The following is an 18,824-nucleotide window of genomic DNA, read 5'->3' as shown; positions in this document are numbered from 1 at the left end:
TTAGACAATGATAGTGAATCAGAAGATGACCTTGATGATCTAGAAGCATTTTCAACAAGGAGGTTACCAAGAGGAAAAGACAAATACAAAGTTAACATTCCCATTATATGTTTTACATGTAAAAAAGTTTTTCATATTTTAGAAAGATGTCATAGAAAAGATTAAAAGGAGGAAAGGAAAGGAAAAAATTAAAGAGGAAGGACAGACAAAATATATAGCTAAGGTAACAAAGACTACAAAGGAAAAGGTAAGAAATCTTGTTATATTGCTAAAGAAGATGGTTCTGATAATGATTCTGATGAGACTAATGAATACATTGTATATGTGGCTATGAAAGATGGTTCTGATCAAGATGATAATTTTATTTTAAGCTCTCATGTGAATAAGAATGATAGATGGATAATTGATAGTGGTTTCTTACATCATATGATTGGTGATACAAGTAAGTTTTAAAAGATAGAACATTATAATGGAAGTAGTGTTAAGTTTTGAAAATGATGCACCATGTTATGTGAAATTTAGAGTATCAATTAGATTGAATGATAAGATGAAATGTGACAATGCATATTGGGTTGATGGATTGAAATATAACTTGTTGAGTGTGGCACAATTGAATAATTTTGGATATCGAGTTCAATTCAAAAATAAGAAGGAAGAAATATTTGATGCTATTGGTATACAAATTAGAAGTTAAGAGTTAATAAAAGGTAACTTATTCTATCTAGACCAACCTAAAGATACTTGTCTATTTGTACAATATGATGATGTTTTGTTATGGCACAAGAGGCCATGTCATGTGAACTTTGATAATTTGGTAAACATTAGTAAGATCAAAAGAGTAAGAGGGTTATTGAGACTAAGAAAACATGATAAAGTTATTGACATTATAATCAAGTTTGTTTATTAGTAACACACACTTAATCAAATGGTTAGTAGCTATTGAGCTTATCTTGCAATTTATAGTGTTAACCAAGCAATTCAGGTTCTACCAAGTTCTAGAAATAGTATTCAGTTCCCTTGAGAAGTATCTACCAAATTAATGAATATTAGTGTAAACCAAGCATCATAGTGTTTACCAAGTTGCATAGTGCAAACTAAGTTCTCTAGTGTTTAATGAGTTTGCAACATCAGTTATGTGAATCTAGTGTTGACTGAGCTAGGATGTGTCAACCAAGTGATTTAGTTTATACTGAGCTTGCAATGTTAGGATTGATCGAGCTATGCAGTGTCAAACAAGTGATTTAGTTTATATGCCAAGTTTCATAGTGTTCACTAAGTCACCAGTGTCGATCAAGTTCATACTACTTGAGAGTGATTAGTATGAATCGAGCTTCTATGTCTACCAAGAGCATGATGATGCCAAGTGTTGACAATGGTTGCTGAGTATTACAACCTCACCAATTTTTTCTTCACAACCTGAGTACTAGTAGTTGGGCCAAATTTTTGTATTCTGCTGAAATTTGTATTGTAGCTGACTTTGATGAATTGTAATTTGGATTAGTATATATGTAATATATTATATCACATCCAAATAAATCTATAAAAAGGTAAGAATATGAGAAGATATATGTGAGAGAAAAAGTGCGAAGTAAGAAGGCTACAAGGAGTGTAAGGAGCAGTAAAGATTTATCTATCACAACAAGGTGATCATTACACTCTAAAGGAATCTCAACCAACAAATTAGAGTTGCAGATCAAAGATCAGCCACTAGTTCATCCTAATAGGTGGAATAGTTAAATCCTTTCACAAGGTAGACTTAACAATCTTTTGTAAATGTCTTTACCAAGCACATACTTCATTGTATGATTTGTAAATCCTTTTACAAGGTGGACCTAGTAGTCCTTATTGCTCCTAACAGGGTAGATCATCAGAAGTGATCAATTATAAGTCTTAACTGACCAACTTTATACTGCAGTACTAAAGCTTGTGGGTATCATCCCCACCCAATTTTTACTTTCTATTTGGAAGGTTTTTGGGTCACCATATCTTGTGTCAAAGTGTTATGCATTTTTTAATGCTTTTAGTTTTTCATGCATGTAATTAGATTAGAATACTTATGAAGGATTAATTGGTGAATTAAGATTAAGTTTTATTGGTTTTTGATTCACCCTTCCCTTCTCAGTAACCTATCCTATCCTATATTTCCAAAAAAAGTGATGTACAAACAATATTAAATGGGTAAAATGACATAATCTAGTTTCAAGATAAATATCTATTATTTTGATGATATTTTGGAGTTGGTTCATACTAATCTATGTGGTCCTATTGGAGTGTAAAGCTATTCTAGTGATAAATACTTTGTTCTTTTTATTGATGAGTTCTCTATGATGATGAATTTGATATTTCTAAAAGAAAAATTTAATGCATTTTAAATGTTTATGTGGTATTTGATTAGAGTTGAGAAGGAAAGAGGAAGAAATTTGAAGTGATTGAGATCAGATAAAGGAGGTGAATTCATATCAGATGAGTTCAACAAGTTCTGCAATGATAAAGGAATCAAGAGACAAATGAGTTCCCCAAGGACTCTACCATAGAATAGAATAGATGAAAGATGAAATAGATCAATCATGGACTATGAAAGAATATTGATGATGGAGAAGAATGTTTCACAAATGGATTAGAGAGAAGTTATGTGTATTGCATTCTATAATCTAAACCAAGTTCAAGTAAGGAAAGGTATAAGCAAAAAACCTCTTGAACTTTGGTATGCATATGGGCACCTAATGTGAATTATTTCAAAGCTTTTGGAAGTCAGTGTTACATATTGAAATATGAAAGGGAAGGAAATCTTGATGCAAAAAGTAATGAAGGCATATTTCTAGGTTATTCCACTCAAAGAAAATCTTACAAGTGTTTGAATTCTAACACTAACAAAATTGTGGAAAGTGAAAATTTTAGAGTTGATAAATTTGTAGGAAAGAGTGAAGTGGAATGCAAGAACGAACTTGAATATTATTGAAATTTTTTCTATATCTATAAAGGTGAACCTAGAACCTTACCTGAACTAGATAAGGTGGTTATCAAGCATCAGTGGTTAGGCATTGCTAAGGTTTTGTAGAATAATTTTGTTGACCTTTAGCAGACTACCGAGGATCATGCTATAGGAGCCAAGTCATAGATAGAAAAAGTTGAACATTAGAATGAAGAGATCGAACACTAGAAAGACGATGCCAAGTTACAGCCAAAGACAATTGAAGAAGTTGAAAAACCTTAAACAAGTGAGATATAATAAGAAGCAAGAAGACCTAAACCTATTTTAGCAAAGTATGTAAGAAGAAGTCATACACCAAACAAAATCATTGGAGATGAAGATTTAGGAGTTATGACAAGAAGAAGATTGGAGAATGATACATACTTATTATGTGAGTTTGAGCCTAATTTAATCAGAGATGCTTTACAGAATGAAGATTAGATTAAGGTAATGAATGAGGAAATTTATTAGATAGAGGAAAGAAAGATGGAAATTAGTACCAAGGTGAAAGGATAAGAATGTGATTGGAACTAAGTGTTTTTTCATAAACAAGCAAAATGAGAAAGGTACAAGGAATAAGGCAAGACTAGTTTGTAAGTGATATGCACAAGAAGGAGGAGTTAATTATCGTGAAACCTTTTTCCTAGTTGAAAGATTAGGAGTGGGAACTCTTTTTACATATGTTTCTTACAAAGTGTACCAAATGGATGTCAAATCTACATTTTTTAATGGAATCTTGGAGGAAGAAGTTTATATTGAACAACCTGAAGGATTTGTTGATCTAAGCAAGAGGAATATATTATATATAAATTACATAAATCTTTATACGGTTTGAAGAAAACCCCTAGAGCATGGTATGAAAGGTTACACACTTATTTGATCAAATTTATTTTTGCAAGAACTAATGACAATAGAAATCTATACTTAAAAAGTGAATATGAAAGTAAGATATTGTGAGCTGAAATAGTTGTTGATGATATCATATTTAAAGGAAAATATTGATTATGCAAATACTTTTCTAATAAAATTTAGAAGGAAAATGAGATTTCAATATTTGGAGAGATAAATTTATTTGTTGGTTTGCAAGTTTATCAAATGAATATGGGTATTTACATTATAAAATCAAAGTATATCAAGGAGATTTTGAAGACCTTTGGAATGGAAGATGCTAGACTAGTTGGAACACCTGTGGTTAGTAGACATAAAATTTCAAAGAATGATGATTCTGCTAAGGTGAATCAAACATTGTATAGGTCATTTATTGTAAAATTATAATATGTTATCTAGAGTAGACCTAACATTGCATTAGCTATTGGTATTGTAGCTACATTTTCTACTAATCCTAGGGAAAATAATGTGATGGCAGTGAAAAAGGATCTTGAGATGTCTAAAAGGAACAAAATACTATGGATCATAGTACAAGAAGAGTGACAAGTTTGAATTGAATGTTTACACGGATGCTTATTGGGTAGGAAACATTGATGATAGAAAAAGTAAAAGTGGAGGAGCTTTCTTCCTAAGAAGGAGATTGATTTCATGGATAGGAAAGAAGAAAAAATATATTTCTCAATCTATAATAGAGGTTGGATATCTTTTTGTAGTAGTTAATTATTCAAACATTGTGTGGATCAAAAAATTGTTGAAAGGAATAAAGGAAGAGATCACTAAACCTATGGTGATATACTTGATATCATAAGTTTTGTTAACTTATCAAAGAATCTTGTGATGGATACAAAGACAAAAAACATTACTATCACTTGTATCATTATTTGTGAGAGCTAGTTCAAGACAAAAAAGTGAGACTAGAATATGTGAACATGAAAGAAGAGAGAGATGATGTATTCACAAAGGATTTACCTAAGGATTCTTATGAGTATTTAAGGGGTACAATAGGGTTCATTCCCATATATAAAGAAAACTAATATTGGATAGCACAAAGGGAGATGATAGTACAAGTTTAGAGAAGACAATGAAGATTTTTGGATTGCATGGTAATTTGAGTTTTTTCCATCAATTCCTAAGAGGAATTTTATTGGAAACTACAATTGGAAAAAGTGTTGTGATTTCATTGATGTCAAACCTTACTAGAAAGACACTTACTATATGTATTGAGTACCATATTTATTGATTTATGAAGAAGATGTGAAAAGAGAGATAACTAGATGAACTAGTGAAGATGATGAGTGATGAGGAGTGAGAATAGTGGAATTGAAAAAAGAATTTGATCAAGTAGTATTTGTTAAAATAATATGTTGTTTTATACACATACATGCACACATGTGTGTGTGTGTGTGTGTGTGTGTGTGTGTGTGAAGAAGATAGTTGAAGTTGATGTTTAGAAGAGAGGACAAGAAATTGAGTAAAATAAAAGATAGACTAAGTGATAGTTTCACAAGGTCAATGAAGTAGAATATTAAAGAACTTAAGAGTTAACTAAGAAAATAGTATTAGCCAAGTGCTAGTTATGATAGAGCAAGCTAGTTGAAGTCAAGCATCAGTAATGATTGAGAAATCTAATGATGGATGAGAAGAAGAACACCGTGATGAACAAGTGTCAACAAAATAATAGTTTGTAAAATAATCAAGTTTTGAGGCTAACATAGTTCAAATTTTGAGATGGTATATATATATATATGTGTGAAGAAGATAGTTGAAGGTGATGTTTAGAAGAGAGGACAAGAAATTGAGTAAAATAAAAGATTGACTAAGTGATAGTTTCACAAGGTCAATGAAGTAGGAGATTAAAGAACTTTAGAGCTAACTAAGAGAATAGTATTAGCCAAGTGCTAGTTATGATAGAGCAAGCTAGTTGAAGCCAAGCATCAGTAACAATTGAGAAATCTAATGATGGATTAGAAGAAGAACATAGTGATGAACAAGTGTCAGCAAAATAATAGTTCGAAAAAGAATCAAGTTTTGAGGCTAACATCTAGTTCAAATCTTGAGATGGTCAAAATGCTTGAAAGATAAGGATTGATGAGCTAGCATATTTAATGAAAGAATTGATTTTTTTATGTGATCAAAGCAAAGGATTTGATTAGAAGTTTCTAGAAATATTAATGAAGGAGAGGAAGAACATAATGATGGAAGGATTCGATGAATCTAAATTAACCCTAAGCTCAATGGTAATGTTTAATTGGCAATAGATCTAAACTACCTATTTAAGGAAGCATAAGGGATGTTTTCTAAGGTTGGTTCATTGTTGATTGGTGAATTTGTGAAGAATTTGTAAAGAATAGAGTAGAAGAAGAAAAATGTAAACTTTGGTCATGTGTGATGTATTAAAGGGTTACCAAGTAGATTAGAGAAGGAGAAGAAGATGAAGGCTAGTTAATGAACCAACATGAGTGAAATGAAGATTTCAATTTGCAAAATGAGTTGTGTTTTACAAATCGAACCTACTATTACTTTCTAACCATTGTGGTAGTCAAAATCCTTTAATCAAGGCTGACCTAATAGTCATTTGCAAATCCTTCAATCAAGGAAAAATTCTAATGAAATGATTCAAATTCCTCTAATAAGGAAACTCCTAATAAGGTAATTAAATCCTTCAATAGGGTCTTACCTAAAAATGTATGTTATAACCTTTAATAGGGTTGGCTCTTAACCAAACTCACTTCAAAAGTGTGAAAATTCGGTAGCATGTTATTGGTGATATTTTTCAAATTAGATTTCCATGTTAAATCTTGGTGCCATTTACTTTTCTAAATTTTATTTTATTCATGCTAATTTTATAGTTTCTCTTTTTGCTATTAGTTGACACATATAAAGAACAAAGAGTTAAAAAATGAACAGAATATTAAGTTACTATTAATATTCTATTTTGAATGAGCAGTTTTATGCATTGGATTGAGTTTTTTGAAGTTAGTAAAATTTTAATTGGTACATTTGAACTTGAGGATAATTAATTCACCACCCCCCACCTCATCCCCTCTTAGTTATTCTAAATCATTTCAATAGTAAAAACTTTATAAAATAATCATTGATGAGAATAGCATTCTGAATTTAATTCTCGTCATGATAACCTTTGATCCCTTTCAAAATATATGAAAAAATAGCTATTCTATTAAATGTCTCCCTTAATTTTTCTACAATATTTCTCATTCTCAAAATTTCATTACCCTTGACAAAATTAAATTTTACTAATGTATTTTAAAAATGTAGAAACAATTTATAACAATAATCAAATATAGATTTTTTGCATTTATCAATAACTATTTGAGGGGATCCATTACAGCTCAGTAAGGCTACTATACTTGGCATAATGATTTCAAACTCATTTTCAAAGTGATCCATTATCTTAATATTATTTCATATAAATAACACAAAAAAGCTATAAATTGAGAATTAATAAACGTAATTTATTATATAGGGTAGGTAAGAAAAATATAGGGCATATATATATGGTAGGAAATATAATTTACACTAATGAAAATGTCAAAACTATGTTGAGAAACATGTATACCTAATTTTAAAAAATCACACCTAGAAAACATTATACACGATTTTAATTTAAACAAAAAGAAATACATTATATACTCATAATATATCAATATTGTCAAAAATAATTAATGTAGAGTGTGTAGAAATTTGAAAGTATATATATGTTTCATACAAAAATTGAAAACTTTTGGTTTAAAACTTAAATTTGTGAAATCTATTAATTAAATATGTAGTATATTAAATAACTAGAGATAAACTAATTTTTTTTTTGTATATTCTAATATGAGTTACAACATAAGTCAATGTAAATATGAATGAAAATTTTATTATTCCATTTATAATTCTCTAGTTAAACATTGAAATTATTGTGGAATTATTTTAAATACTAAATTTAAATTAATTACAATACTATCAAGAATAAATCATTTGAATTCACACCACTATTTCTATTATACCAAATCATGATATATCAAATAAGGTCAATTGCATCAATATCCACTACATTGAACCATTTTAGTTTCTTAGAGTTTCTTTGTCTCATATACTAGGTACTACTATTTGAATGCCTCAATGTCCATAAGTACAATTTGAACAATCAAACATTAAACATTGTTTTTTCTTCTTATCCTACTATAACTAGTCTCTATGTATACTGCCAGAAAAAATTACTAGTAGTTCACTGTCCTAATAAAACAAACTTTTCTCAATTAAAACATGTAAATGTAAAACACCATAAAATATTCAACATAAGTTTGACACTAAGATTTAACGTGGAACCCAATTTGGGAAAATACACCAGCAACATGTCACCACTTTTTCACTCTTTTGAAGTGAGCTCTATTAGGAGCCAAACCTATTAAGAGTTACAATACACACTATTAAATGTGACCTGTTTAGAGGATTTAATCACCTTGTTAGGAGTGGCCTAGTCAGAGGACTTTAGAACATTTTATTAGAATGTCATCTTGCTAAAGGATTTACATAGACTATTAAGTCCTTCAATGACTATTAGGTCAACCTTTGATTAAAAGGATTTCATTACAAACTTTTTACAATGATTAGAAAGAAAATAGTAGGGTTTGATCTATATGATTACAACTCACCTTGTGGTTTTCAATCTCTATTCAGTTCATGTTTTGATTCTCTGATAAGCCTTGCTTTTCATGTCTTTCCTTGATTTGCTTGGAAACCCTTCAAGCAATCATCCTTCTCTTCTCAAAAAAATTAAACCTTCTTCTTAGATTCTCTTATCAACCTCAACAGCTTTGTTCCATCTCACTAGAAACATGCACTGATTCTCTTCTTTATCTCTTTGTGTCTCACACTTCATGCTTATACCACCTCCTTCATGCATTCTTCACTTTTTGTTCTTGTGCATTCACCCTTATGCACCTCTCCTCCACTCTCATTCTTCAAAGTTTGGCTCTACACCTTCTTAAATAGGTAAATCTGGGTTTCCATTTTCCATGATCACCATAGATCTTAGGTTTTGTGATCTAATTTATCAAGTTTGTTTTATGCATTCATCTTCTTCTTTTGTATAATTTTTTTCATTAAGTATAATACCTAGTCCTATCCTTGAATTAAATGATTCAACTCATTAATATTATCTTCAATACATTTTCCATATCCTATTAAATCAACCGAGTCAACTAGAAATTAGAATTCCTCATATGCATTCAAAATATTGTTACTATGCCATTAATAAGTTCTAACACTTCGTCATAACTAAATTGCTCAGTCACTACTAAGCTTCTAGCACAACATCAAATTTTTTGCTCGGTCAATACTAATCCTTAGTAAATAATGAATTGTCTTGCTACTTACTGTGGCTTGGTTGACACTAGCATCAATTGGCACGAACTTCAAAGTTCCTTGATATTTTACTCTATTTCTTGGTCAATCTTTACATAAGTGATATATATTTACTTTTCCTATAAATATTTGAACGTCAACATAATTTAAATAATCACTTTGTTTTGTCAAAGTCTAACTAATCAAATATCCATTGTAGCTTCCTTTTCATAACTCAACCTTTCCTTTAGGTTCTTTTGTTATGAGAAATTTCCTAAATCCTCTTCATCAATCAAATAGATATGACATTTAGATCAGACAACAATATATCTCATTAGTAGATTTGACATCAATGATAATACAACAATTGTTTCAATTGTACTTTCAACATATGTTATGTTATGATTTTACTTATTCTTTCTTGAAATGGAAGAATTGAAAAATCCCTTGAGGCCCCCATCTTTCAAATACACACGGATTCCAAGGCATATCAACTAATATATAAAATTATATACAAATAAATTGTCTATGATAGTGGAAAATTTTTAGACATTGAGTACTAACTTGTAGAGCTTGAAGCATTATTTTTAAGCACTTAGAGCCATTTTCAACTAAATTTATGGGGTAAGAAGCTCATTTTAAATAGATCTCTACACAAAAAGAGTATAATTTGGCATGATCACACTCCTCACAACAAACCCATTCATTAAAAATAGGATCACAATAGAATGAGTTGAAATTTCAAAGAGCTATAGGATGAAACTTAAGTAAACATGTTTCTAGAAGATTTCTTTTCGAAAAGAAATAGTTTTCCCTTTCTTCACTAGATGAGTTCTTCCTAGATCAATATGCACGCACAAGTCATCAATTCTAATTACCCTTTTCCTTAACATATTTATTTTTCAAATATATGAAAGAAAAAGTAAGAAATATAACTCTATAAAAGAAAATTAAATTTAAATAAAATATATGCTAACAAACTAAAAGAGTACTTGTGATAGTAAAAAATGTGTTGTTCAAAATATATAGACATGTGTGTGTGTGTGTGTGTGTGTGTGTGTACACACACACACACGCACATATACATATATGTATATAGATATATAGATTTATAGATATATAATTTACAATTTAATTGGTGCCAATATCAAAGAATGATAAATTGATATTTTTCACGTCTTGTCAAGAAAAGAATAATGTATAACCATCCAATAAATGTTTGATATTATATTTTCATAATGTACCTATTTATAAATAATCCTACAATTGTATTATAGTAAAATTTATAGCTATTTTTTGTAGTCAAAGTTATTGTAATATTGAATGAGAAATGTTATATGGCATATTTTCTATTACTCTAAGCCTTATTTCACATGCTTTTATTTTTTGAAGATGTCTCCCCTTTTTCATTTTCTCATAGCAATCACAAGAAAATGGTGATATTATCCTCAATCCCTATAATGACTTTACATGAGATATTGCAATAGATTCCATTCACGTTCTCAAAAGTTGGACCTATATCAATCATTTCTTTTCGAAGTGTTAATCCCTAAGATTTGTGTATCATCAATTCCCAATCTAATTGTAATGGTATCTAATTTACACAACCTCTCTGTTTAGGATAAATTGGAACTACTTTTATAATTTCTTTATTGAAAAGGAATCTAGAGTAGGTTTCAAATTTCACCATTACATACAAGGGTAATTATGGTGGCATGGCTCTTGGTTTGTAAATAATTTCATAAACAAAACCTAGAGCACCATTTACAAGTCCTTCTTCTATCTGTAAATTGGAAGTCAACATAACTCTTGCATTCTTTGAGGTCAAAAATTCCATATCTAGTTCATCAATAGAATTGTCATATTCTCTAGTAATATTGGAAAGTTTAGTTGTAATAATACATGTAATATATTATCTAAGAGAATGTAACATTCTTCTATAATGAACCCAACATTTATCATTTTTCAAAAATAAATGAAGACTTTTATCCAAATCATCGTTTGTCTCCAGAAGAGTTTTACTCCTCACTCTTGACATTAATAAATTCCAATCAACAATTATTGGATTTGCATTTGTAAGATTACTAGGTAACTACCAATTTTTTTTTTTTTTTCCAATTCTTCTCCATCTTGCTTTAAAATCTTTTCTAATGTGAACATATTTTTGAATTCTTCGCACAATAGCTTTTCTCATCTAGAACTTGCATATAGAAATTTGTCTTTTACTAGGGGTAGTTTTCCGAGGTCTCTGACTAAAATGATTGAAATTACTACAAAAATTTAAAAACTCTCAATTCATTAGCTTTTCAATATAATATTTTTATATCTTATGAATAATATTATTGAATCTTTGACAAATAAATAAAAAATAAAAAAATAAATCTACACCTCCAGAGTTGAGATTAGATTTATCAATAAATACATAATGAAGCCTTGAGTGTATATTCTCAAGTAGCTTCTCCCCAATAAAGCTGATTTCATCTATCAATATATATTTAATATTACTCGTTTAATCTTGAAAATTTTTCAAATGTGTTTCTTCCAATTGTGTAAAATTATTAGCAAGAATTTTTAACTTTGAATGTATTGTTGATCCACTGATGTTAAATATTTCTACTCTAGTCAATGCAAGGAGAAACAGATGGGAGTGCTTTGGCATTGCATCTTGTTTTAGATATTTACTTATTTCACCAATCAAATATGACTTTCCTATAACTATAATTGCTTGAAAAATCATATACAATTGCTCCACACTCTAACCTCTTTGATAGTGTGTCATAATGATGTCAAATTCTTTTTTTTGTCTCTCACTAAAGTTTTTAGTATTAATATTCTATTGTGTAAAAAAAGTTGTAACCAATACATTTTCTCTCATTCTACTAATAAAATTTATTAGTCCTTTACATTCTTCATCTGACCTATATATATTTTACCAATTTTACTATCTATCTATATCCTTTTGTCCCAACATAGTAATTTAGGAAACCTACATTGCCTATCCATTATACAATTGTGAAATTATTTTGCATCAATATTCTACAATATTAACCTAGCTAGTACAATTTTCTTCACTCTCTAAATCAGTAACATTCTCACTATCTTCTAATTCCATACCCCATTTCAAATGCCATAAAACATTGTGAATGACTCCCAATTTGAAATTATGGTGTTACTATCTTCACCAATATCAATTGGAATTTATTTGAATGATTTGTACAAAAGAAACTCTAAGAAAAAAAATTCTAAAAAAAATCAGACTCATGTGTGGGAATGATTATAAATCTTGGATATACTCTACTAATTTTATTCTTTTTTCTTCTTTGCCATTTGTTTTCATTTTTCTATTTTGGAGACATATCCATGATCTCAAGATATTGATCAATTGACAAAGTTTCCATAGAGTTGGGTGTCCTCTATGGATCAATAATGGATTTTATTGGATCCACACTTTAATCATTACCTTTTGTTGTTATTGGTTTGAAAATTTTGTGTGAGATATTTAGATTAACAAATTGTACACTACATTAAAATAATTAAAGTTCTAGTACCATAAAATATTTCTCTTGAGATTTGACATGTGATGTGATGTGGATCCTAATCAAACTCAAATACTATTTTTTCCCACTTTATTCAACACAATTTCCCCCACATATTTTACCATAGAGGTTTGCGGGTAGCACCCTCAAGCTCTAGGGGTCAAGGAGAAACACCTCTTGCAGGTTCCTAGGGCAGTACCCTTGGCAGGGTCAAGGGGTAGCACCCCTTGCAGGGTCCTAGGGTCACTAGCCTTAGGTGTTCTCCCTCTCACGATACATGGGAGGGTCAAAGGAAAGCACCCTCGAAGCCAAAAATGAATTTACTATTGTAAAAGGTTTCGGGAGTTATATTTTTCCATTTATCATCCTATTCCAGCCCTAATTTTGTAAGTCATAAAATCATGTATAAAAAGGATTAGGGTTAGGGATTTTATGATGAATGATGAGATTGTAGCCTCAATAAATGTTGGATGTAGCCCAGGGATTGGTTGAACCACGTTAAATCTTTGTGTCTTGTGTTTTGTTCTTAGAAAACTTTTATTTTCTAATATTGATTATATTTTCATGTAATTGTTATTTATGTCTCATTAATATTATAAGTGGTATCGTAGAAAGGTTGTTTCAATTATCGTTTGTAGAAGAGTCTCATGGTTGAATGGGAGAAATGATATATGAGGGTAAGTTGAAGGTTGAAAATTTTAATGGGCAAAACATTTAGTTATGGAAAATACAAATGGAGGACTATCTTTATCAAAAGGATCTATGGAAGGAATTGGAAGGAAAATCCAGGAAAGTGACCACTACGATAGATAAGGACAAGGATATTTTGGATAGAAAGGCACTTGGAAGTATTTATTTATGCATAGCATAATCAGAGGAATTTATTATTACAAAAGTTAAAATGGTGGAAGATTTGATTCAAACCCTAGAAAGGCTCTATGAAAAGCCCTCTACTTCAAAAAAAAGTATTTCTCATGAAGTGTTTATTTGCTAATCATTTAAATTAGTTTAATATAGTTACTAGTCAATTATCTTCTATAAATGTTAATTTTGATTAAGAAATTAGGGCTCTCTTGATTTTGTGTTCTTTTCCTGAAAGATAGAATAGAGTGGTAATGGTTATAAGTAATTCTATTTCTAGATCTAATGCCCTAAAATTTGATGATGTGATTGGTGTTATGGGTATGTGCAGGATCATGGTCAACCAAACTATGGCCTTAAGTGGTAGTGAAAAACTGATAAATCAGAGTTATGTCAACTTGACACCTAATTTTAAAGTGATTATGTACTTTATATCAAAAAATTGTAAGAAAATAATCTGTAGAAAATTGAATATAGTTTCTAAACTACTAGGCCTTATCTAGAGAAAAAATTATTTGATTTGTCAAAAGTTTGGATTTTAATGCAGTACTACAAAAATTTCAGGGCAAAAATAAAAAAGTAGGTGTATGTCTAACCACCTTAATCAAAATCAAATGATACTATTTTTAAATATAATTATAGATATAAAAAGTAGACTCATGCCCAGATGTGACACATGTTTTTGGGTTTTTTAATTCTAAATAAATAATTAAATATGAATTTTTTACTATAACTTTTCTAGAATAAAAGAACTCTCATGTTTGACCACCTTAACTAATTGAAAAATTTACCAAATTGATTTTATTTTTTTTCCTTGTACTAGGCAAAGCATAGAACGTGACTCAACTTTTGGATTTGAAAAATGTTATACTATATGAAAGTTAGAGTTATTTTTCAATCAGTATGTCAATCAACACTTTACAATCAACTTCATTAAAAATTACATAATAAATACTTATCGAACTCAAAATTTGATAGTAATTATATTGATGGAATCTTTAGTGTTATAAAAAAATCCTTTTCATTTCACTAAATTTTAATGAAAATAATATTGTCAAATGGCTAATCGAAGTCTAAATGTCAATGAAACCTTTCTCAAACACTTTTTTTGAGTTGACCAAATAGGTTTGGTAAATACCAACCCTAATTAGGTACCCAAAAAGTGGCAATTTTTTGAAAATTTGGAGCGAATCTACCCATATTGGAGGGAAACAAAAATTTGGAAAGTGTGAGCATTATTATTATTACATATGATTATGATTATTATTATTCACTATTATTATTATATGTGATTATGATTATGATTATTATTATTATTAAATATGATTATGATTATTATTATTAAATATAATATAGTATCATAATCATTTATAATAATAATAGTCCCTACGGGTCCCTTTTCAACATATTTCATGACAAAATATGTCCCTAGGGGCCCTAGGACCCCTAGGGACTAATAAAAAGGTTGAGGCCTTGGCCTTGCTTTTTGGTTTGGAACTTGCAAAATCACTTTCTATATCTAAGCTACATGTTGAAGGGGATTGATCAATTATTATTAATGCATGTATTAAATGTCATGTATATAATTGGTCTATATAGTATATATTACATCAAGTATGGTCTCTTCTTGATTCAATCTCTGAATGTTACATCATGCATACTTATAGAGAAGGCAATCTTTTAGCTGATTGTTTAGCTAATTTGGGTACTGACGGGGTTTATATTAACTTTTTACTTTCCCCACTTAACCTCCTTGATCTCCCCCAACTTGGTGAATATTATGACAAAAGAATATGTTTGGAATAAGGCTAAGTCCTCCTCCTTTTTTATTTGATAGTAAACCATGACTTCTTTATAGTTTCAAATGTTTTTTCTTTTATGGATCTAACTTGTTCTTTTGAGATATTATATGCAGGTCAAGGTCTTGGATTACACTTGCATCAGATGGCTTTCTAATATCATGTTCTTAACTAAAGCTTTGGATGTAGTTTAGTGATGGTAATCTCTGTGACATTTTTTGCTAGGTTTTGGGTCTTGTCTCTAGCACCAATCAATGAGTTGTATTCATGTGAGTTTTGGGCTCTTTGTAATCATTATGTTATCAATTTGAGAATCTCTAGGACAAGAATCATTAGTGTTGATAGATACTCTCTCTTGATGTAGTATTTCTTCTTCTACATTCCTTTTTTGTATTAGGCAATGACCGAAGTTTTTCCTTTTTGGTTCTTTTCTCTAGGAGCTCTTTTCAACTAGTTATTATTAATATAAATATAGTGTTTTACCAAAATAAATAAATTAATATAATATATATGATAATTATTATTAGTAAATATATATAGTAATATTATATGATTATTCTTATTATTACTATATATAGTAATATATATGGTTATTATTATTAAATATAATCTATTAATATATTATTATTATATTCAAATATATAACATTATATTATTATTAAATATGATATTGTCATAAAATGCATTGAAAGGGGTCATAGGTTAACCTATGACCCCTTTTGACACATTCAAACCAACCAAATTAGTCCCTAAGGGTCCTAGGGCCCCTAGAGACAATAGTTGTCATGAAATGCATCGAAAGGGGTCATAGGTTAACCTATGACCCCTTTCAACCCATTTGAAGAATCCAAATGGGTCCTTAGGGGTCCTAGGGCCCCTAGGGACATATGTTGTCATGAAATTCATTGAAAAGGGTCATAAGTTAACCTATGACCCCTTTCAACACATTTGAACCAACCAAATGGGTCGTTAGGGGTCCTAGGGTCCTTAGGGACATATGCTATCATGAAATGCATTGAAAGGGATCAAAGGTTAACCTATGACCCCTTTCAATGTATTTGAACCAACCAAATGGGTCCTTAGAGGTCCTAGGGCCCCTAGGGATATATTTTGTCATGAAATGTGCTAAAAGGGGTCATAGGTTAACCTATGACCCCTTTAAATGCATTTGAACCAACCAAATAGGTCCTTAAGGGTCCTAGGGCCCTTAGGGACATATCTTGTCATGAAATACATTGAAAGGGGTCATAGGTTATTATATGAGCCCTTTCAACATCCCTAGGGGTCTTAGGTCCCCTAGGGACATATGTTGCCATGAAATGTATCGAAAGGGGTCATAGATTAACCTATGACCCCTTTTGACACATTCGAACCAACCAAATGGGTCCCTAGGGGTCCTATGGCCCCTAGGGACATATGTTATCATGAAATGTGTCAAAAGGGCTCATAGATTAACCTATGACCCCTTTCAATGCATTCAAACCAACCAAATGGGTCCTTATATATATTAATATATTATATTTATAGGTCATAATAATAATAATAATAACAACAACAATAATAATATATATTACTATATTATATTTAATTATTATAGTAAAAATCATAACAATATAATATAATAATCATATATATATTAACATATTATATTTATTATCATAATAATAATAATAATAATAATACACATTACTATATTATATTTAATAATAATAGTAAAAATCATAATAATAATATATATATTATATTTATAGGTCATAATAATATAATATAATAATCAAATTTGTTCACATTGCCCACACTTTCTAAGTTTTGACTTCCCTCCAAAGTTTGTGCATCCATTTTAGGTACCTGATATCAAATTGGGTATCCTATTTGGGATCGGATAACTGATATGGGATCGAGTACCCAAAATACTAGCATGCTTTTTCCAACATATTCCTTGTCACTGCAAACTCGACAGTCACATTTTTTGTGGGCCATTTTCATGGATTTGGAGAAAACTAATTTTATGGGGCCCATAGGATTGAAAAAGGTTTTATAATGTATGATTAGGTTTCTGATATTATTTTCTGAATGGGGAGTAGTAGTCCTCGAAAAGCTAAATACAAAAGGAAGGTATCGAGTGAAGACATTGTAGCATATAGGGAAAGGGACAAGGTAAATCACCAAAGGAAGAGACAAGGTATGTTAAATGTGAGTCAAGTTGACAATATATTGATCAAAGGTGAAATCATAAAGTCATATAATGAATATGTGCAGTTGAGGAATGAAAATGTACCAATTGATAATGATAATTTTGGGATTGAAAATTTAGAGAATGAAAATTTGGAGAATGAAATTTTACCAGTTCATAATGTAACTTGCATGATTGACCATGATGAAAATGAAAATATACTAGAACATTACATATCTCCTTATTATAATTGACATGAAGGTTCTAGAACACCAAAATGGATAATTGAAATTGATGAAACAATTATTACCAATTTGAGAGGAAAAAAAATAGAAAGAACCATTCAGTTATGGGCTTCAAGACTATATAAGATGTTTTTTGACAACAAGACAGTGGTGGAGCAATGTTAACTTTTTATGCACTTATCAAAGATGCAAAAGATGAGACCTATTCTTTCCAAATTGAAGATTCATGTTAATAAAAAATTGGAAAGAAATGCCATTATTGTGAAGAATCTTTTTAGTGCTCTCAATAGCATTGAGAAAAATAGTAGGGAGAAGGATAAGAGAATTGCTCGAAGGGTTATTAAAACCTCTTTGGTAAGTCATCATTTGAGAAAGGGTAGATATCTAAGACAAACTTGTATTGACTTGAACCTAAATTGTAATATTTTGAGAAGACCACTTAGTAGACAAGAGAATTGATTATCCTCCTCAAAATGAAACATGGGCTTTTGGTGGGAGACTTCCACGTTTTGATAAGAAGCTATCTGATGTTGTGAAGGAAGAAATTACATAGTTTTGGCACTCTAGCTCAAGAGTATCACCCAATGCTAAAGACATGTTAAAGTTAAGAATTGGCATCAGAGACCGCATGCCACATCCTAAACATTATTTGGAGGTAAGTCAAACCATGTTGTTTAAACAATTTAGAGAGAGTCATCCAAGATTGCATATATCACAAAGGGATTTTGAATCTTTGAAGTCATTTTATTGTGTGCCACTTAAAACTTTAAATACATGTTGTTACAAATATCGTGTCGAGTTTTCTATGCGCCATGAACAATTACACTCCATCTATTCTACTTTGCATAGTAAAGAAATGTTGAATAATTGTGGTACTAGTGGTCTTCCAAAATCATCAAGAGACTTGCTAGATCAATTTTTATGTCATAGAGTTGATGATTGTTTATTTTATAGAAATGCTTGTTTAAATGAAAAGTGTTCAGAATGTGATAGCTTATCCAG

Source organism: Cupressus sempervirens, chromosome 3 (assembly GCF_028749045.1).
Source record: "Cupressus sempervirens isolate cs-2001-9-10 chromosome 3, ASM2874904v1, whole genome shotgun sequence".
Classification (NCBI taxonomy): Eukaryota; Viridiplantae; Streptophyta; class Pinopsida; order Cupressales; family Cupressaceae; genus Cupressus; species Cupressus sempervirens.
Note: the sequence above shows the minus strand (reverse complement) of the source record.